The sequence below is a fragment of the Mesoplodon bidens genome (assembly GCF_964165515.1).
Source record: "Mesoplodon bidens genome assembly, contig: HAP1_SCAFFOLD_129, whole genome shotgun sequence".
NCBI lineage: Eukaryota > Metazoa > Chordata > Mammalia > Artiodactyla > Ziphiidae > Mesoplodon > Mesoplodon bidens.
Genome location: NW_027671294.1, coordinates 334,321 through 360,238, shown reverse-complemented (window position 1 = coordinate 360,238; position 25,918 = coordinate 334,321). Strand labels below are relative to the sequence as shown.

The following is a 25,918-nucleotide window of genomic DNA, read 5'->3' as shown; positions in this document are numbered from 1 at the left end:
TGTAAGGATACCCCACACTGTTTAAGCGTATTAAAAAAAATAATGAGGGATTTTCTGTAGATTCCTATAGAAATGAGTTAGGATTATGACATAGAATTATTGGCCACTTTAAGGTCTACACAAATCAAAAATTTAATGAGAGAGCTTTTCACCAACTCAGTCAGTAGCCCTGGCTTCTCCTAAAGTTCTCATCTCAGGAATCCCCAGGCCAGAGCCAACCTGAGTTAAGATATATGGTCAACACAGTGTTGAGATGAAGAATCTGGGCTGGGAAGAAGAGAGAGCTCTAGCTGACTCAAGACTCCAAACAATATAGTTGAGTATTCACCTGAAAGGAGTGTCAGAAGACTTCCATAAGGTCAGGTCTCTATGGAGTAGGAAATCATTCAAAAGAAAACAAGGGCAGGGACTTCCCTGGTGCAGTGGTTAGGAATCCACCTGCCAATGCATTGGACATATGTTTGATCCCTGGTCCGGGAAGATCCCACATGCCGGGGAGCCACTAAGCCCGTGCACCACAACTACTGAGCCTGCACTCTAGAGCCTGCGAGCCACAACTACTGAGCCCATGTGCTGCAACTACTGCAGCCCACGTTCCTAGAGCCTGTGCTCTGCAACAAGAGAAGCCACTGCAGTGAGAAGCCCACGCACCACAGTGAAGAGAAGGCCCCACTCACCTCAACTAGAAAAAGCCCACACGCAGCAACGCAGATCCAATGCAGCCAAAAAAAAAAAAAAAGAGAAGAAAACAAGGACAAATAATTGATAATCTGATCCTTGTGAAAAACTTTCACATTGTAAAAGAAAATAAAGACAAAGTATGCTGGTCAACATCCTAAGGGTGAGGTTGCCCCCCACGATTAGAAAATAACACTACACTCAAAGTAACACCAATAAGAATAAACGTAAAGTGTCCAAGAATAGCTCTGTACAAGGATAATCCACACTGAGTAATGGCTCATGAGTGTGGCTGAGGATGTTGTCTATGAGGAGCAAGAAGGGGGAGAGAAAAGTACAGGTGATCTCAGCAAATGGGTCAAGGCTGGAAAGGCAGGTTTGGGAATCTGGTACGAAGCCTTGAGATGTAAGGAGCCCTGAGAGAATTTAGGAAGGGTCAAGGACTGAACATCAAGGGTTACTGTCATTCAGACTGAGGTGGGCTCAGAGGAGCAGAGGCAGAGTGTGGTCATGTTCGCGGTTGCTGCTGAGAAGTGAAGCAGGGTAAGGACTGAAGAAGAAACGGTTCTTGATGACCCTCAAAACTTTTAGTGGAGTTACAAGATTGAAAGTCAATTTAGTGTAAAAGAAGAGAATAAGTGATGAAAGATGAATTATGGATGAGACCATGCATTAAAGAATGTAAGTGTCCCGGGCTTCCCTAGTAGCGCAGTGGTTAAGAATCCACCTGCCAATGCAGGGGACACGGGTTCCAGCCTTGGTCCGGGAAGATCCCACATGCCGCAGAGCAACTAAGCCTGTGCGCCACAACTACTGAGACTGCGCTCTAGAGCCCGCAAGCCAGAACTACTGAGGCCATGTGCCTAGAGCTCATGCTCTGCAACAAGAGAAGTCACTGCAATGAGAAGCCCACGCACCACAACGAAGAGTAGCCCCTGCTCACCACAAGTAGAGAAAGCCCGCACGCAGCAACAAAGACCCAACACAGCCAAAAATAAATAAATAAATTTAATTAATTAATTTAAAAAAAGAATGTAAGAGTCCAGTAGCGGAAGTGAGGGAGAAAAAGGATGAGAGAAAAAGCTACAAGAATCAAGAAGAAGTTACTTTTTTTTTTATGCGGTACGTGGGCCTCTCACTGTTGCGGCCTCTCCCGTTGCGGAGCACAGGCTCCGGTCACGCAGCCTCAGCGGCCATGGCTCACGGGCCCAGCCACTCTGAGGCATGTGGGATCTTCCCGTACCGGGGCACGAACCCGTGTCCCTTGCATCAGCAGGCAGACTCTCAAACACTGCGCCACCAGAGAAGCCCGAAGTTACATTTTTATTTAGTGTACAGAAGACTTAAACTTTATTTAAAGAGAAGAATGGTTAATAGAAATGGAGAAATTGTAACCTATGGAAGAATGCTTACAGAGAATGAAAGGCTTTATCTTGTGTGGGAATTTTTCAAAGATTATATTAGTAAGATGTGATTTAACAAAACCTGGAATATCTTAAACCATTGATGAAAATGTTTCTAGGGCATCTTTAGAAACTAAAACGTAAATATAACCACTCTTTAAAAAAATTTCATTAACGTGTAAAAACCTCTGGGTTATTTATTTACTTATTTATTTATTATTATTATTATTATTTGGTTGCTCCAAGTCTCGGTTGCAGCAGGCGGGCTCCCCAGTTGCAGCAGGTGTGCTCCTTAGTTGTGGCATGCAACCTCTTAGTTGCGGCCTGCATGTGGGATCTAGTTCTCTGACTAAGGATTGAACCCAGGCCCCCTGCATTGGGAGCACGGAGTCTTATCCACCATGCCACCAGGGAAGTCCCAAAACGTCTGTTTTTAACAAATAAATTTTGGCAATTTAAATTCTAGAAAAATGATGAAATGATGAAAATGAAAAATCAATATAAGCTGTTTCAAGAAAAGTCATTATTTTTGAAATCTGTCCTTATTGGCATCAGGTTTATAAACTGTGTTTCACTATAAACGTATATTACTCATGAATTCATGAGAAGTAATATTTTTAAGAAAGAAGAGTAAGTCTCTAGGTTTTAAAAAAATAATTAATTTTTTTTGAGGATGAAAAGGAGAAATTAAAGAAATATATTGAGTTAAAACAGTGTCTGGAATATAGTTTGGATCACGTAATGAAGAAAAATACTGAACTAGAAAAAGAGATTACTGGGTAAGATTTTAATATTTCTGATAATTTCAACAATTAATTGATTTAACTATAATTTTGTTTTATTAAAACCTTAGATACAAATTCATTTTATATGTGTATATTCATACTTAAACAAATCATCCATCCTATTTAAAAGTTTACTTTAGAAACTCACAGCACAATCTGAAACTGTTTTGAGTGCCCCAGTATTACAGTTCCTCTTTAATGATTTCTAAAACAATAACAATAGTGTGCCTTGCATATAGTAATGTCACTCTGCTCTTCATCATCTACCTTGAATTTTTATGTCTGCAAGATATCTTTGCTCTTTTTGGGTAATCCTGCCCTCTTTTAGTTGTGTTCTTCCCCTTCAGCGTTCAAGTATTTTAATATCTAAAAACCCATTTGTGTCACTGTTTAACAACATCAAAAACTATCTTGATTTTGCTTATGTTTTCTTTCTGCTCTAAACTTTTAGTTCTAAAATATACATACAAAAACATATGTATGACTTAAAGAATAATAAAATTAATGTTCATGTTTTGACCACTCAGATTATAAAAAAAAAAAAATAGAGTGTTTCCCAATGTCTGTGATGCCTCCACATGGCTTCCTTTCTGGTTATTTGCTGAGCACAGTTTGCCCTCAGCATCCACAGATTCAACCAACCTCAGATTGAAGGTATTCAGGGGGAAAAATATTCCAGAAAGTTCCCAAAAGCAAAACTTGGATTGGCCTCAGGTGGCAACTATTTCCATAGAATTTATTTACATTGTATTTATAACTATTTACATAGCACTTACCTTGTATTAGGTATTATAAGTGATCTAGAGATGATTTAAAGTATACAGGAGTATGTGCTTAGGAGGACTTGAGCATCTGTGGATTTTGGTATTGTACTTATGGTTCTTCCCTGATTCTCATTAGTATTTTTCTCTCATTTAATTTTCTCTACATTGCTTGGCATTTTGTTAACATTGTGCTGGGCAAGATTTCTAGATCTCTTAAAACAGCTTGAAGAGACTGGTACACATTCTCTCTCTGCTGATTTCCTTTTTTATGAAGCTCAGCCTGGTTTTCTTCTCCATCAGCTCAGACTCCAAAGATTTTTCTTTCTTGTTTCTTTTTCTATTTTGAGTGAGTGAGTGTCGATGATTTTTTGTGTGTTATTTCTTTGCTTCTTGTAGAGGCTGTGGTCAGTAGGTACCAAAATGTCTTTTTGTGTCTTTTCAAAACATTCATATATGATATGCTCTTCTTCTTCAGCTTGGATACTGATGTCTGGTTTACAACTAGTATTTAATAATAAGTTAGTATTTCATATTAACATACTAAAAGTGGATACTAATAGCAGCTTCCTTTTAAGAACCGTATAATATATGTATACACATACTATATTGACTCTTTACTTAGCATGTGTCATAAAATTTTTCTTCATATTATTTACCTAAGATTATAAGTTAGTTATTATGCTTTCAAACCATATTAGATTAGAACAGATGAGAAAGGATTATAATTTATAGAGTTTATTTTATATGATAGAACATATATCTGTTTAAATAGTTATTAATTATCTACTCTTAAAGAACTTGACTTATTCATTCTATGCATTTCTACAGACTTAAGAAACTCTTAAAAATGCCAAGAAGGAAGTTAAATGAATATGAAAATGGAGAGCTTAGTTTCCATGGAGATTTAAAAATCAGTCAAAGTGAAATGGATATTCAGATTAATATGCTAAAACATAAGGTAATTTTTAATCAGTTTTGGGACCCAAAAGTCACTTAATTGGGGGAAATATAAATCACTCCATGCTTTGAGCAGTGAAACATAGATTTGTCTCTTAATTTTTTAGACTTGATACCAGTAAAAAAGACAGCTTTTTCCTATATAATTTTTCCATAAAAAGGGCACACTGTTGACTGTTTGTGTCTTGAAGCATGGCTAGTGATCTGAAGCTGAGCAGCACACCATTACCCCAAAGCATCCATTATTTTTTGCTGACAGCTTTTTTGAAGTATAATGAACATACCATGCAGTCCACTCATTTAAACCGTACAATTCAGTGACTTTTAGTATATTCAAAGAGTTATACAGTTATCACCACAATCAATTTTAGACCATTTTCATCACCCTAAAAAGAAACCCTATACTTTTTAGCCATCACCCTGTGCCAGTTTTCCCTTCCTCATATTCCCAGCCCTAATACCACGACTGTACTCCCTGTTTCTATAGATTTGCCTATTTTGGATATTTCATGTCAGTGGAATCACAGAATATGGGGTCCTTTGTGACTGCCTTCTTTCATTCAGCATAATATTTTTAAGGTACATCTGTTTTGTAGCGTGGATCAATACTTTCTTTCTTTTTATTGCTGAATAATATTCATTTGTATGGACATACCACATTTTATTTATCCATTCATCAGTTGATGGACCTTTGGGTGGTTTCCACTTTTTTGGCTATTGTTAATAATGCTGCTATGAACATTCATGTCCAAGTTTCGGTGTGAACATATTTTTTTCATTTCTTTTTGGAATATACTTATGAATGGAATTGCTGTATCATATGGTAACTCTGTTTAAACTTTTGAGGAATTGCCGTACTGTTTTCCAGAGTGGCTGCACCATTTTACATTTTTGTCCAAAGTGTGTAAGCATTCCAATTTCTCTACATGCCTGCCAACACTTGTCATTACCCGTCTTTCTGATTATAGCCATCCTAGTAGGTGTGAAGTGGCATCTCATTGTGGTTTTGATTTGCGTTTTGCTGTTGACTAATAAGGTTGAGGCAGTTTTCATGTGCTTATTGTCTATCTGTGTATCTTCTTTGATGAACTGTCTATTCAACTTTTTGCCCATTTTTAAGTTGGATTGTCTTTTTATTATTGAATTGTAAGAGTTCTTTTTGTATCCTAGATACAAATCTTCGATCGGATATAGGATTTTCAAGTATTTTCTCTCATTCAGGAGGTTGCCCTTTCCCCTTCTTGATGGTGTCCTTCAAAACACGGAAGTCTTTAATATTGATGAAGTTCAGTTAGTCGATTTTTGTCTTTTGGTGTCATATCTAAGAATTGCCAAATCCAGTCATGAAGATAAACACCTGTGTTTTCTTCTAAGAATTTTGTAGTTTTAGCTCTTGCATATTGACTTAATTTCTACATATGGTATGAGGTAGAGGTCTAATTTTATTCTTTTGTATGTGGATATTCTGTTGTCCCAGTACCATTTGTTAAAAAGACTATTCTTGTCTCATTCAATTATTTGGCACTCTTACAATCAGTTGGCCGTAAATGTGGGGCTTTCCTTTTAGATCCTCAATGGTAACGCATTGATCTATATGTCTGTCCTATGCCAGTATCAAGTCAGATTTTATGAGAATTCTTTCTTCGTCATCTTGCATCTTACCAGTTGTTTTATGTAATAATAAAAAGTCAGTGTAGTGGAATGTCTTTAACTCTACTTCCGTGGAGGTTTTTTGCCTCTTGAAGGAGCCTGTGGCCAGCTTATGCCTCACTGACCCCATGACACAATGGGAAGTAGGTTTACAAAGGTAAAGTCCATTCCTTTTTTTCTCCCTCCATTCAGACCTTTAGTCTCTCACCCAGTGCCTCCCACTTCACTCCAGTTTCCATCAAATCTTGGTCACGAGATCTGCTGACTTCGTCTGCTATCTGCTTCATTATGTTTAGCTCATTATAATTCATAGACTCATCCATAGGTTTCACCATGTAGGAGAAGATTAAGTCTGGGCTGTCAGCTTTCCTCGTTGGAAGTCTCTCTAAGCCATCATGTTGCAATTCACAATTAAATCATCTTTTGATGTGGTTCTTGTGTATAACACTCGTGCTGATCTTGTTCTTGACGTAGATCCTGCGTTCTCAGAAACCACAGTTCCCTGTATCTACCTTCTTTGATTGAAAAAGAAAGAGATGCATAGCTGTACTTTATAGCTTAACACATAATGAATAGAATAACTATTTCATCCCATCCAAAGAAAAATTTTTAAGAGTATAACTGTTAAAAACCAGGTAGGGCTTCTCTGGTGGTGCAGTGGTTAAGAATCTGCCTGCCAATGCAGGAGACAATGGTTCGAGCCGAGGTCCGGGAAGATCCCGCATGCCATGGAGCAACTAAGCCCATGCACCACAACTACTGAGCCTGCACTCTAGAGCCCGCAAGCCACAGCTGTGGAACCTGTGTGCCACAACTACTGAAGTCCATGCACCTAGAACCCGTGTTCCACAACAAGAGAAGCCACCATAATGAGAAGCCTGTGCACCCCAACAAAGAGTAGCCCCTGCTCGCCGCAACTAGAGAAAGCCTGTGCACAGCAACGAAGACCCAACACAGCCAAAAATAAATAAAATAAGTAAAATAATTTTTTTAAAAAAGGTAATAATTTATCTGGGACAAATAATCGATTAGTAATTTGAATTTCAAAATTTCAAAGCCAGTTTGTATGATATAGAGAAGCACTGTGGTACAATGTAGAAATGAGATATCCTACCTTCCCTTACAAACAAGCTTTAAGTAAGGTAAAGGAAAAATTGTATTTAATTATATACTGCCAAAGGACATTCCATTTGTTTTACTACTGAGAAGATTAAAAATGCTTCCATGATGTTTTATTTCCTCTCTGAGGAAAGGACAATGAAGATTGAGTCCTAGATTAATAAATATTCAAAGTTGCCTATCCCTTAGAATTTCAGTTAATTGAGATGAGGTAAAAAAGTCTGATTTTCGTAATTAAACTGACGATTTCTAGTTGTTTTTCAACTATTATACTTCATATGTCTCCTTGCTTACCAATCTTCCTTATCTTCAAACTTGAGGGGAAATTCTGAAGAGGCATACCTGCCTATTTGTAAGAAATTGTAAGTGAAGGGAACCTGCCCAAAACTTCCTCCTGAATAGTTCTTAGGTCTTTCTTCTAGTTATCTGCTTCTTCTCATCAGCATTGTTTGTCATTTTAAATTAATCTCAACATTTATTAGATTCCAGTTTATAGGAAACCAATTTCTACTGTGTCTAAGTTATGTTTCTTATTATCTCTTTTTTTCATCCACTTTTCTATCTGTTTTTTCCTAAAAATCTCCTCAAAGTTTAGTAGCTGAAATAAGCAATGTTTATTTTGTTCACAATCTATACTTGGGAAAAGCATATCCAGGACAGCTGGCCTCTCTTCCTGTCAGTTGGAACACCTACCCTGAACACCTAGGCTCTCTTTGTGGCCTGAGCTTCCTCACAACATGGGGCTGGGTTCCAAGGTTAAGAGCCAGGCAGAAGCCTTGTTGCCTTATCTAACCTTGCCTTGCAATTCACACAGCATCTCTTTCACCATATTCTGTTCATTAGGAATAAGTCACTTATGCTTGGCCCATAGTCTACCTTTATTTATGGGATAATTTTTTTCAAAAACTTATGGATACATTTAAAAACCAGCATAATCTACCCACTGGCCACAATTTTTATATTCCTTCCACATGAAGAATACACTTATCCCTACTCAGTTCCCCCACAAGTCTCATTTGTTACGATTTGTTACGGTGTCAGGCTCAGGCTTGAGTCCAGGATCTTACCATCTTTCACCAGGTATGGGTGGGGATGAGGCTCCTGGGTGTGGTTTCTAGAGTATAGCCCCTTGAGTACCAATCCTCTCAGTACTAAGACTTGAGAACTAAAGGGACAAATCTGTCACCCACATAACCAACATTCTGTTAAACTGCTAAAGACTCTCCCCTTCAGAAATGGAAAATGGAAGACATGCTGGTCCATAGCAGTTCTGAAATACAGCCTGATACCTGCTGCCAGCTCTGTGATTAGGACTTAGTCCCGACCATGGAAGTGATTCTCCTTTGCTGTACCCTCTGAGCTCTTTGTTCTGTCCTTTTCATAAGAAATGACCTGTGTTTGCAGCTGAGTAGTGTTTCTCAAGCCAGCAAGGGAAGAAAATGACACTGAAACCTGGAGGAAGGGGGACTTACAGAACTTCTAAGAAAATCCCAGAGGCCTCTTCTCATTTTGTACTGTCTTGGTCTCTGTTAATGCAAGCTAGCAAGCAGTGTTTTTGCTACCACAGTTCTCTTTAAAGCTTTGAATGTCCTGTGAATTTTATTGGGGTTCATGACATTGGAAAAGCTACCCTCCCAAATCTTTTTGAGATAAGCTCTTCCCCTTGGGCTTCTTGTGAAGCTGTTGTAGGATGGTAGGACGGGAAACTTTGTAGGATGATGCCTTTAAAATTCTTATGCTTTTTAAAGATCCTTAAAGGAATTTGAGGCACCAACTTAAGTCTTTCCAGGGTGTTAATAAAGGGTTCTACAGTCTTGGCTTCATCCTTAGACCATGTTTTCCTGGCAGCACCCTAAATCTGATCTTAGCCCAGAAGCTATTTCTCTGTTTTAGCATTATTTGGGCATGGGGAGATGCTGTAAATGGGATACAGATATTTGAACGCAATGAGTCCTGGATCCTTTATATTCAATAGTCTTTTTTTTTTTTTAGCTTATCCCTCTCATCAGTTTTACTTTCAGCTGCTTTGTAGCTAGAGTCCCCCTTCCTCCAGGTTGCAGTGTCATTTTCTTCCCTTGCCTAGAAGCTGTCACCTTCAGCCTCTTCAAGGGCCGTCAGGCTTCCATTAACAGTCTTGCGAAGCCCTGAGAATTTCGTGAGATAAGTGTCCAAGAATTTGTAGACATGTTTTTTTTTCCCTTTTTTTGCGGTACGCGGGCCTCTCAATGTTGTGGCCTCTCCCGTTGTGGAGCACAGGCTCTGGACGTGCAGGCTCAGCGGCCATGGCTCACGGGCCCAGCCGCTCCGCGGTGGCATGTGGGATCTTCCCGGACCGGGGCACGAGCCCGTGTCCCCTGCATCGGCAGGCGGACTCTCAACCACTGCGCCACCAGTTTCAAAACATGTAGACATGATTTTAAACTACCACATCCACTTGCCTTGTCTGACCAAATAATCATTCTGTCTAAAGGGAAGTAGTTCTTCCCAACTCAGTGTCCTTGAAATTCCAGCAAGTTTTTTTGTTTGTTTTATTTAGTATGTTCTCTTATTCTGTGGAAAGTAACAAAGCATTACAAGAATTAATGGCATTTTTTTGTTCAGAAAAATGTATGGATCATCTCGCTAAACTATTACACTGGGAGATGTGATTTCTCCTTAACCCTGCGAAGCATTTCTCCTTGGAATGCAATTCAAATTAGCATAAAATATTTGTAGTTCAGAAAAAAGGCTTATGGTATTAGAAGCCATATTTACAAGACTCATTAGAGTCTGATTTTCCGAGTCTTATTTTGGGAGGCATTTATTAATTCAGCCCCAAATAACTCAATATGATATCCCTAAAACTTTAAAAATCATGGCGGGTTAAGATGGGGGTGGGGAAGGAGTAAGAGGCTTTCTACTAAGAGGTGACTTATAGTCATTTTATGGAGGAAAGGCATGAAACACTAGAAGAATAAAAGTATAAAATCAAATGCAAATTTTGTGTAACAATGATGACAGTGAAGGATATATATTTGTGGCTCTTGGTGGTTTGAACTTTTTTCTTCATTTTCTTAGTAATTCAAGGTCCTACACGCTACAATATAGACACCATTTTATTGTAACTGAATTTATTTTAAAAGTGGATACTGGTTTTGAGTTAGGCTATTCTCAGTCTACGTCCCTAATTACCAAGCGATTTTATTTTATTCATGAAGATTGATGACCTTACAGCAGACCTGGAAACTGCATCTTCAAAATGTCTACATCTGGGTGCAAAAAATCAAGTTCTTCAACAGGAGTTATTATCTATGAAAGTAATGCAAAAGAAATGTGAAAAACTAGAGAAGAATAAAAAGAAGTTGGAACAAGAAGTAGTGAACCTCAGAAGTCATATAGAAATGAATATGATAGAACACAGTCAATTAGAGCAGTATAAACGGGAGGTTGAAGAAAGAGCAAGACAGGATATAATAGAAAAATTAAAAGAAATCAACCTATTTTTACAGGTTAATTTTTTGATCTGTAATGTGCTTTAATTCACTTCACATTTATAAATTACATTTCAGATATATACATTTTATATGTTTCTTCTACTTCCCTTATAGCAGTTTGTTAGTAAATTTCTGGAAGGAAGGTGGCATTTGTTTCTCCCTTTAAATATTTCAGTTTCCATCATTATTCTCACTAAATTGATCTTTCAGAACGATTCTCACTAGGGAATCATTTTATTTTTAAGACCAACTGGTATAAAACAAAACTATTAGGATGAAAAGAAAATATTATGATTTAGAAATTGTACTATACTCTTGGATTATTCTTAGCTGTATTGTTCAATTTAAAAATTTTTAAATTGATCCTATTATTCTTTGAATTATCAGATTACATGAGTACGAATATAAGAAGGATCCAACTTTAATTTTATAATTAAGATTTAATTCAGTTTACATTGATGATAAATATTTTTAAAGTTCAGCTTTTTTTCACATTTAAAATTGCTCTCTGAATCACTGACACAAAACTAAAGGGAACAAATATACTATAATTATTCAGGTTATAATTATTTTAAACATGTATGTTTCTATTTGACTTTAGACACAAGCAGCATCTCAAGAAAACTTAGAGCAGTTAAGAGAGAATAATAATGCTTCAATAAGAAGTCCAATGGAACTGAGAATTAAAGATCTGGAATCTGAACTCTCCAAAATGAAAACTTTTCAAGAAGATTCTACTAAAGCAGAGTTGGAAAAATATAAGCAACTCTACCTCGAAGAACTAAAAGTTAGAAACTCATTGGCAAATAAACTAAAGAAGTAAGTCAAAACGTAGAATCATAGAAAATAAATTTAAATTTAGCTCATTAATTTGCCTCTAAAGCATAATTTTTATTGAGCCAGGTTCATGAGATTAGTAGGAAGTGAAAGCTAACTAGATAGTATAACTTTGGAAAATGATGTTAGTAAGTGAAGTCACCTTTAAAATGTTAGTCCAGTTTGCATCTCCCCACCTTTTTGTTGGTTTTACATAACTTTATTTTTTATATTTTCATATATTGCGTTGGCCAAAAAGTTCATTTGTGTCTTCCCGTAAGATGTTACTGGAAAAACCCAAACGAACTTTTTGGCCAACCCAATAGTTAACCTGATTTAGTCTTTAAGCTAAGTGTTTTTGAAACTTTGTAATTGAGATAAAATTTCTTGTTGGAATTCCCGTAAATAGAAATATTAACGAGTTTAATTATTTTTTGGAAGATTACCGCTTAAACGCAAAGCGTCACATTTTAGCATTTGGTAAATTTACTTTCTTGATTATGATCTTTGGTATCATCGCTAGAGGGCGCCCTGAGACAAACTACTGTATCTGAAGTTTTTCTACTCTACATAAAGGCATGCTTGTGAAATAAGGGGAAAGTAACAGAGGGGCGAAGGGCCGTATAATTCACAAAGTGTCTAAAAATAACACGGTGGCCTGCGTGAGGGTGTGCGTGGAAGACCGCAAGGGCAGATCCCACCCCCAGTGCCTCAGTAACAGTGTTACCGGTACCTGTCCGCAGGCTGTTAGGAACCGGGCCGCACAGCAGGAGGTGAGCGGTGGACGAGCCAGCAAAGCTTCACCTGCCGCCCCCCCATCGCCCCCCGTCGCTCGCATTACCGCCTGAACCATCCTGACAACCCCCATACACCCCCATCCATGGAAAAGTTGTCTTCCATGAAACTGGCCCCTGGTGCCAGAAAGGTTGGGGACCGCTGCTCTAGATTATTCCTCAGTACCGAATGCTTAATTCCTCTGAGGTAATGAGTGAAATGTGTATACAGGGGTGGTGAAAGCAAATGCTTGAAAATGTCTTTGAGGGATGGTTTGTTTTTTCATCCCTGAACTGGTTTACTAAAGGTGGGTGTCTAAGTGCAGCCATCGCAGAAGGCAGCAAGCGTCACCTGTTAAGCCATCTCCATCGCTGACGCCATTTCTCTCCTCTCCCGACTTTGACTGACTTGTTAGTTAAGGATCCCCCAGACACATATATACTTCTTTAGAATAATTTTACACCTAGAATTGTTTATAATAGGTCTGCTCTGACCCATTTTCAGTGTTAAAACGTGGTTTAATGGTTCATTCCATTTACTATTATGGCAATTTAAGAAATGCAAATCATTTACAAATCATTTAGGGAAAATGCAATGAATGAAATTGGTGTTTTGCCATCTTCCCAGGACTAATAAGAAGCTGGCAAAGGTCAGTACCAAACTACTGGTGGAGAAACAGCAGAACAGACCTTTACTCAGCACTCTTACTACGAGGCCAGTCCTGAAGCCACCTTGTGTAGGAAATATTAATAACAGTTTAGTGCTCAATAGATATCTTACTCCAGGAGAAAACTTAGGGATTTCTACCTCAAGTTGGCGCCCTTCACATGAGAGCATGGAGATCTACTGGACCAAGGTTAGTTATATTAGCCTTTTTTCCTTGGGTTTCAGATTTCTGATAATAATTCTTGTTTTTAATTTGGTGAAATTCTGAATTGTTTATTTGACTTACACACACGAAGTAAAAGCCATAATTAATTGTGCTAATAAAGAGACAGAAATTTTATGATTTTTTAAAGTCCCTGGATTTCTCATTTTCAAGAGAGATTTATCATGAACTTTATTCAGTAAATGTAATTAAACTGACAAATTTTAAATTTCTAAAAACTGCAGTTAAATCCCATTTTAGAAATTAAATATTATTGGCTAATAACCAAAGATATACTTTCTAAATGATTTCAGTTTGGCAATGGTTCATAATCATTTTCAAGTTTTGCTGCACCCTAGTTTTTCTACCCCTAAGCATAAGTGAATGATTGGCATCCAAACACTTAACCATATATGGATTTTTTTTTATTTAAAGGAATCCTAGATAAATCCTTTTTGTGAATTAAATAGACTTGTAGCACTAAATAGGTTAATTTCTGGGTTTAAGTTAAATTTTTTTGTCATTTTCGTACATGAGAGTGCATCCTTAATTGCTATTTTACTTAGAGCATTTTTATTGAATTTTTATAAAATGTCTTCCTGAGCAATTGTAGAACATTTCTAAATATGTAAATAAAGCAAATATTTAAACTTTTAAAATGAAGTCCACTTATGTCTCTATCTTGCCATCACCTGGATGAATGATGACTATGATGGGGAGTCTTTATATTGCAACTGGTTTTCATTGTGTATCATTGTTATTAAAATATGCATCTCACTCAGTGCACACGGGGTTATGGTTTTGATGGTGTTTTCATGATGTTCTTGATGCAGAGAACAGTAGGCCTTGTTAAATGACGTCTCAACCTGTTTTCTCATTTGGCTTCACGTCGTAAGAAATCATAGAAGAGCAAAGCTAAGGTTTCTTAGACAGTGCTGTGGCTAAATTGGGTCTAAGTGCTTCAGAGCCATGAAACTGGACTCCAGGGTCGAAAAGAAAATGCATGTCAAGCCCTCTGTCAGTTGCTAAGCATGATGTAAACTTAGAATGTTCTCATGGGTTGTCACCCAAAAAATCAAACAATGTATCATTTTACAAGATGAAGATGAAAGAGTGTGTGAATGCAAAAACAATGTGAGAGAAAATTTCTGCGGGAATTTTTTCCTTTAATTTTTTTGGAGGAAAGAGGCGTTTATTTTTTTAGTAATTCTAGATAAATCGGAAAATAGTTTATTTTAAACTCAATGTTGTAGTTACTAGGTATACATAGTTCCCTTGTGGGGTCTTTGCCAAATCGTGCTGGTTTTAATAAGAGAGATTGAAGAGCACTACTTAACTCTATCAAGGTGCAAAGACATGTCTCCATAATGACTACAGAATGCCGCGGAAGAGTTATTATACAGTTGTTGTTCACCTAATTCTTAGTAAGACTTACAGAAAGAAGGTGCCTTCTGGAATTGCTAGGAATATAATTATTTCTACTAGGAAAACATAAAATAATACTATGAGAGGTGTTAACGTACTGCCTAAATGATAGAAAGAGGTGGGTTTTTGGATGGGACATGATAAAACAATAGCCTTCTAAAGGTTTTAGCTATGATTCTACAAAGTAAAATGTTAAAAATGGCATTAAGATCGCATTTGTTTATCATTCTCCTTTATTTGCAATGTTTTAACATTTTGGACTATTCCTACTGTGAAGTTTTATCTTACTCAGCATTTTCCCCTAACTTTAAGGAAAATAATTATAGCAAAGTACTGCTCTAGGTGTGTGGTTTCAGTTGCACTGGTTGTAGCAGCAAGCTTTCTCCATGTACGTAATACTTAGATTTATTACCTCCCTCACCAGTACATGAAGTTCAGTCTTAGCAGTTGATACCATTGTTGGGGTAGGAGATTACTGCGTATCTGTCTTGCTAATTTTACCCTCAGTTTTCACATTCTAGTTAATTCTGGGATGTTTGGTCCTTTATATCAGAAGTAATTTTATGGTTTTTTTCAATTGTGTTATTTAATTATATTATTATAAAATACAAAAAGTTAACATTAGCCAAAATAGCTACATCACTGTTAGATTTTCTTGCACATAGAATTTTTTCAAGAACTGAAAACTTAAAAACCTATTCCAGACAACTTTATAACAGACACAATCTCACTGGTTTAAAGATTTTTTTTATGTTCAAGAATTTTTAGGTATTTGTGTGCCGAACACGATGCATGGCCACAGTACTTAATAAATGCCCTTTAAATCTGTCTTAAGTAGGAGGATTACATTTTACATTGACTGATTTTGGACTTTTGGTGCATTACTGACACTTTGAAATTTTTTCTAATGATTTATTTAAGTACTTTAAAAAATTGCTCAAATGTCCATTCAGTTTAGCAACTCTCTTTCTAAATGTGGTCATACAAATGCACTGAAGCTAAAACAATTAATATTCCTAAGACTTTGACTTTTTATATGACACAACATTTTGTGTCTCACCAGAATATTGAGTCACATTTCTTTTTAAAAAAATAGGCCTCGTGTTTACATCACCAAGGCAGTGCCTATCCACTCTTGAGTTTTAACTCTAATCAAATTACCACAGTAGTTGAGCTAGTTTCTCATAAGGCACAGGCAGAGTTCAATAAACTTGTTTATTGTCTCAGTTTATTATATCAGTATAATCCTTCTTGTTCCCACTTCATTTTGTCCACATGGACAAATGAGTAGGCATTTTATCTTTTGAAAGATAGAGGTAATAGTTCAACTTCTTAACCGTTCTTTTTCTTTCATTCATTTTTTTTTCCTGTACTTAGTTTTTCAGCTCTTTGATCTACAAATTCTTCCTCAGTTCTTCTCTCTGCAGCAAAATATATGTACTTAATATCTACAGACTGCCAAGTGTAATTTCCTTCATACCTTAGCCTGTTTACAATTGGATAATGAATTGAAGTGGTTTAAATGACTTAATTGTATTACATTTTCGTGACATTTAAAATGAGTGATATCAAATTTTAAAAGTAGCAATAATTACTGAAAATAAATTAACTTTGGAAATGAGTGTGCATGTGTATGTGTGTGGTGTGTATATATTTATCAAATTGGTCTTAAAAAGAGAGTGCAACATTATTTTCCAGCCTGCAGTCTCAGATATAATTTAACAGTAATGCATTACGGTTGGGTGACCGAACACATACTTGTTGTGCTTCATATTGTTACTGGCTTCACTACGTTTCTTTCTAAAATGTTCCTTTCACCTTTCCCCTACTTTATAGTGGGGGTTGTGTTGACCAATGTACATTAATTATAAAGTCAGGGAAGAAGAAGAAAACGTTCCCTCAGTGTCGTGTGGTCCTCTGCCTTGTTGGAGCTGTGGTGGGTAGGTGGCAGATGACACTTCTCTTCCCCTTCTGAGTTCAGCACGCGGGAGTCAGCAGCTGGAGATCAACTAAGGAGCTTTGTTACTGACACATAACTAACGAATTGGAGGACGTGCTTTAGGTGTGCAGTCACAGTGGGCCTCAGAATACTTCATCCCAAATTAGGCCTAAGGGGAGGAAGCAAATGCTTGACCCCCGCCCCAGGGCAGGCTGCTTACTGCGGGCATGAGAGCAGACCCCAGTTCCCGGTGCTGAGGGCACACACACCTTCTCAAAGAAGAGATTCGGAAGCTAGCCAGCACTTCTTAGTTCCTTCTCCCAAATTCACGCATTGGGTAAATCTCCCCTCCTCTCATGAGGAGGGTAGGAGTGTAAGTCCTCACGTTGAAACTTTAGGCCAAGGAATTAGCCTGTAATTTCTGACTGGATTTAAATTCTAATTGAGATTACACTCATGTTTTTTGTACATACAAACTAATGATGAGAGATTGAAGTATGCTAGATAGTAAAGAGAAATCTGTTTTGTGTTCTAAATTTTGCCATAAATAACCCACAACGTGGATAATTCATTTGTTGACTCATTTCGTTAAACCAAGTTTTATTTGGAGGAAACGAATATCCTTTTAAAGAAGAATCTCCTCAGGCTTCCCTGGTGGCGCAGGGGTTGAGAATCTGCCTGCCCATGCAGGGGACACGGGTTCGTGCCCCAGTCTGGGAAGATCCCACATTCCGCGGAGCAGCTGGGTCCGTGAGCCATGGCCGCTGAGCCTGCGCGTCCGGAGCCTGTGCTCCGCAACGAGAGAGGCCACAACAGTGAGAGGCCCAGGTACCGCAAAAATAAATAAATAAATAATTTTTTTAAAAAGAAGAAGAATCTCCTCAATTTTGGGCTGTGTGATTCAACTAAAGATTTTCTCCTTCAAGTTCCCAGTCCTGTGGTTAAAAAAAAAAAAATCTGTGCTTTATAAATTAAATATATTGACTGCTACTAATAGCAGTTATGATAATTTATTCTTGTTCATGCCTTTGAAACATATAATTTAGTTAGAAAGCTACTATTTCATGTCTTATGCATCAAACGTTATTGAGGTACATGACAAAGTTTTACATATTCATTTTCTCTGAGTTATAGTTAAAAATCTATGTGTTTTTTTTTCTTAATCTGTGGAAGTAGCTGGCGTAGAACTCTCTCTAGACTCAGTGAGAAGGCCGTTGGCTATGTGACAAGTTGGCTTTGTGACAAAGTCTCTCTGGCCCTTTGGTACCTCTTTTGTAAAATTAGGGACTTTGACTAAATCAATGACTCTCATACCTTAAAAAATTTTCTTTCAAGGAAAAGAACCTTTCTTTTTAAAAAAAAAATTTTGCATGAAACTGTATTATATAAAACAGAGGCAAATATAGAACTGTTTAGCTAAAGGAGTGGCGGAGACCCTGAAGCTGTGACTTCTTTTTCCTTCAGTCCTGCAGTGTCCTCAGTAGGGACCTTCCATTACTATGGGACATAGTTTGGAAACTACCAGTTGTGAGAGAATCCTTCTAACTAAAAATCTTTAAAATTAAAACTTGCTGATATGTTATTTTCCTGTGTATAATTTTCTCACCTTTCTGTGTTTATGTTAAATGGAACAGTTTAAAGAAAAGTGCAGGTGTGTTCTCCTTATTATTTATTTATTTTTTGCGGTACGCGGGCCTCTCACTGTTGCGGCCTCTCTCGTTGTGGAGCACAGGCTCCGGACGCGCAGGCTCAGCTTCCATGGCTCACGGGCCCAGCCGCTCGGCAGCATGTGGGGTCTTCCCAGACCGGGGCAAGAACCCGTGTCCCCTGCATCGGCAGGCGGACTCTCAACCACTGTGCCACCAGGGAAGCCCTGTTCTCCTTATTAATGTTCGACTTCCAACTACTTCCTCCAGGTGAACATGATCTTCACCTAGAAATCAACATAAGGGTCTTGGAAGTACATATTGAGGAAAAGAGCTTTTGGGGGAAAAGAGAGTAATCTTACACGGGTCATTCCCTAATTCAACACATGTAAAAACGTGACCTACATTGTGCAGTGTTTATTAATGGTAATACAAAATTATTTCAGTAAAGGCTTCTTCCTTCATCTGTTATGAGTTATTAATTTCACAAAACCTGTCTAGTAATGTTGTCACATTATTCATTTCATAGGGCCTCTCTACAGTGCTGTTGTCAGAAAAGTGTTATGGAAAACAGTCTCTGAAAATATTGGGAAACCTGCTAGCCAAAAAATTTGTCTTCGCACCTAAAATTTACAAAGGCGTTGGCTATCATGATATCATTATCATCACAGTGTTTGTCATGTTCAGTATACTATTTGAGACCCTGTTTAGTGAGAGGGTGCCTTTTATAAGAAAGATTTTTAAAAGAACACTCTAGGTGGAGACACTTGTAATACAGTTTGAAATGTTCCCACACATTTCATAATTAAGTAGATAACTATAATTAGTCAAATGTTTCAAAAAGTTGGCCCTAATTTCTAGAATGGAAACAAAGTTACAGTTAAAGAATTATGTATTGTTTTCCTTGTTTCTAATTCTAGAAAGTCATGAATCAGAAACTGAGTTTGAAAACTGGCTCTAGCCTCTACTTTTCCTTTCTTCAAGCAGATTTTCTGAAATAAATGTTTCAGTCCTAATATAGACAGCAAAATACCTTTACTTAATTTTTTGCCCGTAGAATTTTGACATGACATTACAACGGAACCATTTATTCCATTTTATGGATTTAAGATTCTATGTTGAAAAATTATTACCATAGAACATACCTTAAAATTTTAGTTATATAGAAGTGTAAGAAAGGAAAACTCATTTTAAGGAAAGATCCAGTAGAGTAAAAAACTGATTAAACTTTTAGAAAGAGCAATTTTTCTAAGAATTGCAAAGTAATGCATTCATTGTAATATATATATGACTTTAATCGTTTAAACTTGTTTGTACCAATAAGATCAAATATCACCCTCTGAAATTATGTATATTCAGTAGACTGATATTTATTGTACTTTTTATCTGATTAATCTAAATAACATTACATATATATGTTCTTTATTATCTAAAATCAAAATAAGTAGGAATTTATTTTATTTTATTGATGTGATTATTTTTCTATTTAAGCAATCCTCAAATTAGGTCTAGTCTCTAGAAGTATTATTTAAAGGCCACATTTCATAAGCTATACATCATTCCTACAAAAATGTCTCTTGTCTAACTTAAATAATATTTGACTTATTTCAGATGTGGCAGGAGATGGAAAAAAATATAACTAGAGTACTAGAAAAAGGTATGTTGCTGAAATTTATGAATTAAATTTAGACATTGATTTCTGAAATAAACTGTAAATATTCAGTAGTAAATGGCATCTCTTTCCATTGTTTGGATGACAGATACTATTGATAGGTTAAATATCTTTTCTTATACATATCTAATGAAAAAATGTGAAAGAATGAACATTCATAATGAAAAATATCCTGATTCCTCATTGATTCATCATGTTCCACAGCTTTAAAAAAAAATCTCAAAAAATCTATGTATTTCTTTTATTTCTGGCTATATCCTTCCTCTCTACTTCTGCCATCCCTGTGGAACTGTCAACCTGCACACTGACACTATTAGAAAACATGGGGTTTATCAACTTCTCAAGTTTCTGGCAGTGATTAAGGCCAAAAAACCCAGACTCAAGCAGTCACGTTCGTGTAGCTGTCACTTAGTGGCTGACATTAAAATTTCCTGTCATTGACTTTGTCATTGGTTTATCTTTCGCTCTCAGGAAATATTCCAAATTCCTTATCATGGAATAAAAACACCCAAATCAGTTTGGGTCCTGTCATAGTATTCAGCCTTAACTCTTTACTACCTTCCTCTGCCCCTTTGCTCTACATCTAGTCAAATAGACTGCTTGCAATCCCACAGGTGCTCTTCCTCACCTTTAGTCTTTGTATTTGCCTCTTCCCTCCATCTCCCGTACTTTTCCCTTGTCCTTCAGGTATCCACTTACATACCACCTCCACCAAAAAGCTGACAGTATTGACACAAAGCTGGGTGTCACTTCTGAGTGTTCCTTGTACCCTCTTTTATACCTGTCATAGTATTTATGACTCTGTATGGAAATTGCCTGTTTGTCTGTTTTTCCAGTTTATAGCATGATTTTTCAGGGTGGACTGTGTCACCTTCATCTTGTAGTTTCAGTGCTTGTCACAGCACCTTAGCAGATGGTTGTTGAGTAAATGAATGACGAATGAGAAAGCCAGAAGCTCTGATACTCAGCCACAAAAGCAATTAATTCATCGTGCAACCACAGGCAAATTATATACTAGTAATCTTGTATTTTCTGTTATGTCGTGTATAGATACTTTTCATTCTTCTGAACGCTTAGAAAGGTCTCAGGTTTTTTTTTTTACTAACATATATTTAGTTAACTCAAGTATTTTAGGTAAAGAATATAATCCTTTCTTTTTCTTTTCAGCTGCTGCTGAATTGAATCAGCATGCTATAGAGCTTCTCATCTAGGAGCTACTGATGAGTCAAATCTAAATCAAGATCTAGTTTTGAAAACATCACGAGGATATGTACAGATTTTGAAGAAAGATTATATGATCTAAAAGATAAATAGTAAAAATCTCCCTCCTGGGTTGTTTGCATAACATTTTAGTTGTTTCCCGTTAAACATGACGTGAAAATCTTGATTAAAGGAAAATATTTTTGTATTATATGTGTATGATGAAAATTTATATAGTATTTTAAAACATGTTTCTCTGCATCTAACTTACTTTTAATCAGATTTTGTGAATCAAAACACTGTTGAGTTTTACATACTCAAACTGAGCCCTGATACCAGCACCCAGACAACCAAACTTGTCATTAATATATAGTGGTGTTGATTGATAGCTTTTTTCTATTTCCAATTTTATCACGATATACAGACCTAAAGATTTAGACAGACATCATTTGGATATACTGCTGCTATGGCTATTGTCAATGTTTTGGGTTTTTTTTAATATTATTAATTTTTGAGTGTGTTTGGTCTTCGTTGCTGCATGCGGACTTTCTCTAGTTGCGGCGAGCGGGGGCTACGGGCTTCTCATCGTGGTGGCTTCTCTTGTTGCGGAGCCTGGGCTCTAGGCGCGTGGGCTTCAGTAGTTGTGGCATGCGGGCTCTAGAGCACAGGCTCAGTAGTCGTGGCGCACAGGCTTAGTTGCTCCATGGCATGTGGGATCTTCCCGGACCAGGGCGAACCTGTGTTCCCTGCATTGGCAGGAGGATTCTTAACCACTGTGCCACCAGGGAAGTCCTTATTGTCAATGTTTGGATGTATTACAATTGTTCTAGTGTCATGAAACTTAGTATATATAACTTTAAACACTGATTCATAGATCTTTCATGGAGAAATAAAATTTCCCTAAGACTTTTCACCTTTTCTATTTATTTACTTATTTATTTTTGGAAACAGTCTTAGAGAAGAGTTCCAAGCACCAGACTCAAACAGACATTTTCCTAAAACTACCATATCTCCCGTATATTCTCCTAATGTAACATTTATCTTTCCTAAATGTCATTTGTTCTCCCATAAGTGCCCTTCCCTCCCCCCACCAAGAAGTCATGTTTTTCAGAAGATGCCTTTCTCCTACTCCCTGTCACTTAAGTAGTATATAAGCCCCCAGTTGTAGCCAGCCCTTCAAATCACGTTTCTTTGTGAACCCCTGCATGTAGTCATCCACAGTTAAATGTTTTTTTCTCATGGTAATCTGCTTTTGTCAATTTAATTTGCAGATTCCCAATTAATGAACGTAAGAGAGTAGAGGAAGTGTTTTCCTTCCCAACAATTCCAAGAGCTAAAATGTTAGTGACTCTTACTTACATCCTTTATTCCCTTTTCTTCTGTCCTTTCAGTGTACTTAGTTGGCAGAACTTCATAAGAGATTGCTTATCATTCTCCCCCCTTACCTTCACCCAGGCATCTACGTGCTGCTGAAGAAAGTTATTCTACTACTTATATTTAGCTAATTTGCATCTTCTTTCTTCACAAGGTCGATTTCAAATCTCCTCTCTCTGTAAACTTTTCACCCTGTTTTTTCCCTCATGTGTACCAGGCAATCTCATTTCTCACGACAAACTTCTTGAAAGATTTGCCTGTATCCCCACCCGCTCTAGGCTGTCTTCTCCTTCCCGCATTCTCTCAAAACTACTCCGAAGTCACCGATGACTTCCACATCGCTAAATCAAAGTGACACCTTTCCAGTCCTTGTCTAACTGAATTTCTCATTCCTCTTGGCATTCAGTATAACTGACCTCTTTGAGACACTCTCTCCTTTTGGCTGGGCTTTTAATACTCTTTAATTTCATCCTGAATGCACCCACAGCGTATTGTGATCGCAGACCGAGTTCTTATTAATATCTCACAGTAAATACACAGGCCTCCCCCCCCTCCCCCCCGCCCAGGCCTGCACCTGGGGCAACATGGTGAGAACAGGTCAGTTGTTCTAAGTCAGCAGGTGAAGGGCGGGAGGAAACTGGTTTTCCCTGCTGCTTGTGAAGGGGCGGGAGTTAGCCGTCCTTCTCTCCTGGGAAGCATCTCCTCCTCACTCTGGCCTTTGGTATGTAAGTAAAACTGTTACCCATCCCAACAAGGGTCCTTCTGCCCAGTGTCGCCCCCACCAGTAGAATGAGTTGGGTTCAGAAGCAAAAGAAAGCTTTACTCTTTCTTTGATCAAAGAATGCAGAGGCACAAGCTCCCGCTCAAGAGGCCGTGGGCGTGGCTGCTTCACAGGGATCCTCTCAGCAGGGGAGGGGGTGGAGTTCTCGCGGGCAGGCGCAGGAGCAGGCGCAGCTGCTCCCCATCGCAGTGCCCACATGGCCCGCCACCGCCATCTCGACTGGGGGTGTCCTGTGCAGAGTTCCTGCATACGGTCGGACCTCCCACCCCCAGCTGGAGCATTGGCGCAGATATTTCACACCCGGAACTCGGGTCTGAAGTGCTGGATGCGAGGCCTCTGCACGAAGCCCCCTGTAAGCCAGTGAAAGCAGACTAAGCACAAAGGCAAAAAAGGTTAGACGTTATTTTATTACCCAGATTCTATTTTTATTTCCTGGGAACAGCTAATGGGCTTTGCCAGTGATGAAATCTCTCCAGGAGCCAGACCCGGAGTCTTCAAGTTTCTGGGCCTCAGTCCTCCTTGAAATGTGAATTCCTAGGGAGATGGTGCACCTTCGGGGACCTACTCAGAGCTGTAACTATTTGGTCCTCCTGGGGGGATGAGACTTTATGAATCCTTTCAGATCAGAGCAATTAACTAGACAAATGGCTGTAGATGTGAATCTCACACTGCACAGAGAGTCTCAGAGGGCCAGGGCTTTTTACAAGATCGCTGAGGAATCCCAGGAAATTTTGCTTCCCCACAATTCCACCCCTCATTCCGGAAGGAGCTTTAGCCCCAACATCGGCCACTGTAACCAGTCCAACTAAAATTGGTGGGCACCAAATCCTTTGGGTTTGTCTTAGCCAACACTTAATCAGAGCTACAATCAGCAGAACCCTGACTTAGCAAAAGAAGTTGGTCTCAGCTGAACTCCCCCAAATCTCAGGTTCAGGCATCTAGCCAAGTCCCCCAAAGCATTAGGGACGACCTTGGGAAGGCAGGTGGCTTCCTCCTTGTGTTTCCATATTAACCTTTGCTATCTGGCCCAAGGCACTGTAAGGAAGCAAAATTTGTCACCCCTAAACGTGTCTCTTTGGCACGAGAATTATTTTAGGCTGAATACTTTTAAGAAGTGGAAGACTCAGGAAGTCTTTCTTTTTACCACCCCCTTAACTGTTGAAGAGTTTAGATAAAGGGCCCGGTCCAAGAAGACCGCCATCACCAGAGACACCTAGAGGGAATATGGGCTAGGTGCGGTAAAGAGCACTCCAGATTTTTACAGAGAGTTCCAAACATTTGCTTTTCCATCTCCATGTGAATTGCCTTCCTCCACTTTGTAGTCCCAAACCACTACCCATAACATCCTCTTTTGTCTTTAGCTGAAGATGGTATTTAAGGGGAGGTTTTTAGCCATTCTGGTGAGTTACTCAGTTTTCCTGGGTCTCTCCCATGTATACAGGAAGTAAACATGTTAGTAAGCTTTTTTTTTTGTTTTTCTCCTGTTAATCTGTCTCACATCAATTTTATCCTGAGACCACTCAGACGAAATTAGAAGGATAGAGGAAGGTTTTTTTTCTCCCCGACAGCACATACCTTAGTACAGGTAGCGATGCTAATTTACAAGTGGCACAGACTTTGCTTCGCCTGCAAGGAAGGAATCTATGGCAAACTCTGTTATCCATACAATACTAGCCAGTGAGTTGAAGCTCACCTGAATGGCTTCAAGCTGAGGTGGGGTCACTGTGTTAGTCATACTGCTCGCTGCAGGACCGGCCAATAAATTGAGAGACGAGTTGTTGGAGCAAGGAATAGCGACCTTATTTGCAAAGCTGGCAGGCTGAGAAGATGGGAGACTCATGTCCCAAAGAACCATCTAGCCTGAGTTAGAATTCAGGCTTCTTTTATACTGAAAGGGGAGGGAGTAAAGTCAAACACTTCCTGGTTCCCATCAGCCTCCTGAGGGGAGGTGTTACTGTTTTCCTCTTTTTCCTCCCTGCAGTCATTCACAGGTGGGCCTGGTCAGCATGCTTCCTGGGAGCTAAACAAAGGTACTTTAGCTTAATGCTCATTACCTGGGAGGCAGGGTTCCCAGAGATGGGCCATTGTGTATAATTTAAGCTTGTAGGCAACATCCCCTCAGTGATTAACTTGTAATAGAATACGAAGTTTCTTCGCTTTGTATGGTATTGTACAGTTGCTCACTTCAGCAGAAGTCAGGGACAAATTTCATACTGCCTTTTGTGAAAGAAAAATAAAAATGGAGTCGGTAATGTTCCCTAAAGAGGGCTCTCTAAAGTGGAGCTGGGAGGCCATTAAGGGGTGTGACATATGCACGTCTCAGCCTGGATGGAATCTGACCTTTTGACCATTTATTGTCCTAATGAAGTCATCCAGAACATCTGCCAGAAACTCAAGATACTTCTTGGACCCTACCCTAAAATAACTTGTGATCCCTTAAGGACAAGTATTTCCGGACTCGTATCAGAGTCAGTCATAATTCTCATCAGGCAATTTTTGTCAGCCTGTGGCTTTTTGTCTTTATAAGCCCCTGACTCTCTCTCGGAACACTCAGTTTTACGTGAATCTGTGTCTCCCGAATTGAAATTCATTTT

General features: G+C 38.4%; 1 pseudogene across 1 annotated transcript in view; it reads left to right on the top strand.

Annotated features, from left to right (window-relative positions):
• Positions 1-21,272, top strand: part of LOC308611597 (ankyrin repeat domain-containing protein 26-like) — a 159,969-nt pseudogene extending 138,697 nt beyond the window's left edge. The window contains exons 46-52 of the transcript in view: positions 2,754-2,860; positions 4,459-4,588; positions 10,554-10,844; positions 11,431-11,648; positions 13,047-13,275; positions 19,909-19,954; positions 21,137-21,272. The product of the transcript in view is annotated as an ankyrin repeat domain-containing protein 26-like (transcript). The remainder of the gene's footprint in view (positions 1-2,753; positions 2,861-4,458; positions 4,589-10,553; positions 10,845-11,430; positions 11,649-13,046; positions 13,276-19,908; positions 19,955-21,136) is intronic.
• The last annotated feature ends 4,646 nt before the right edge of the window (positions 21,273-25,918 follow it).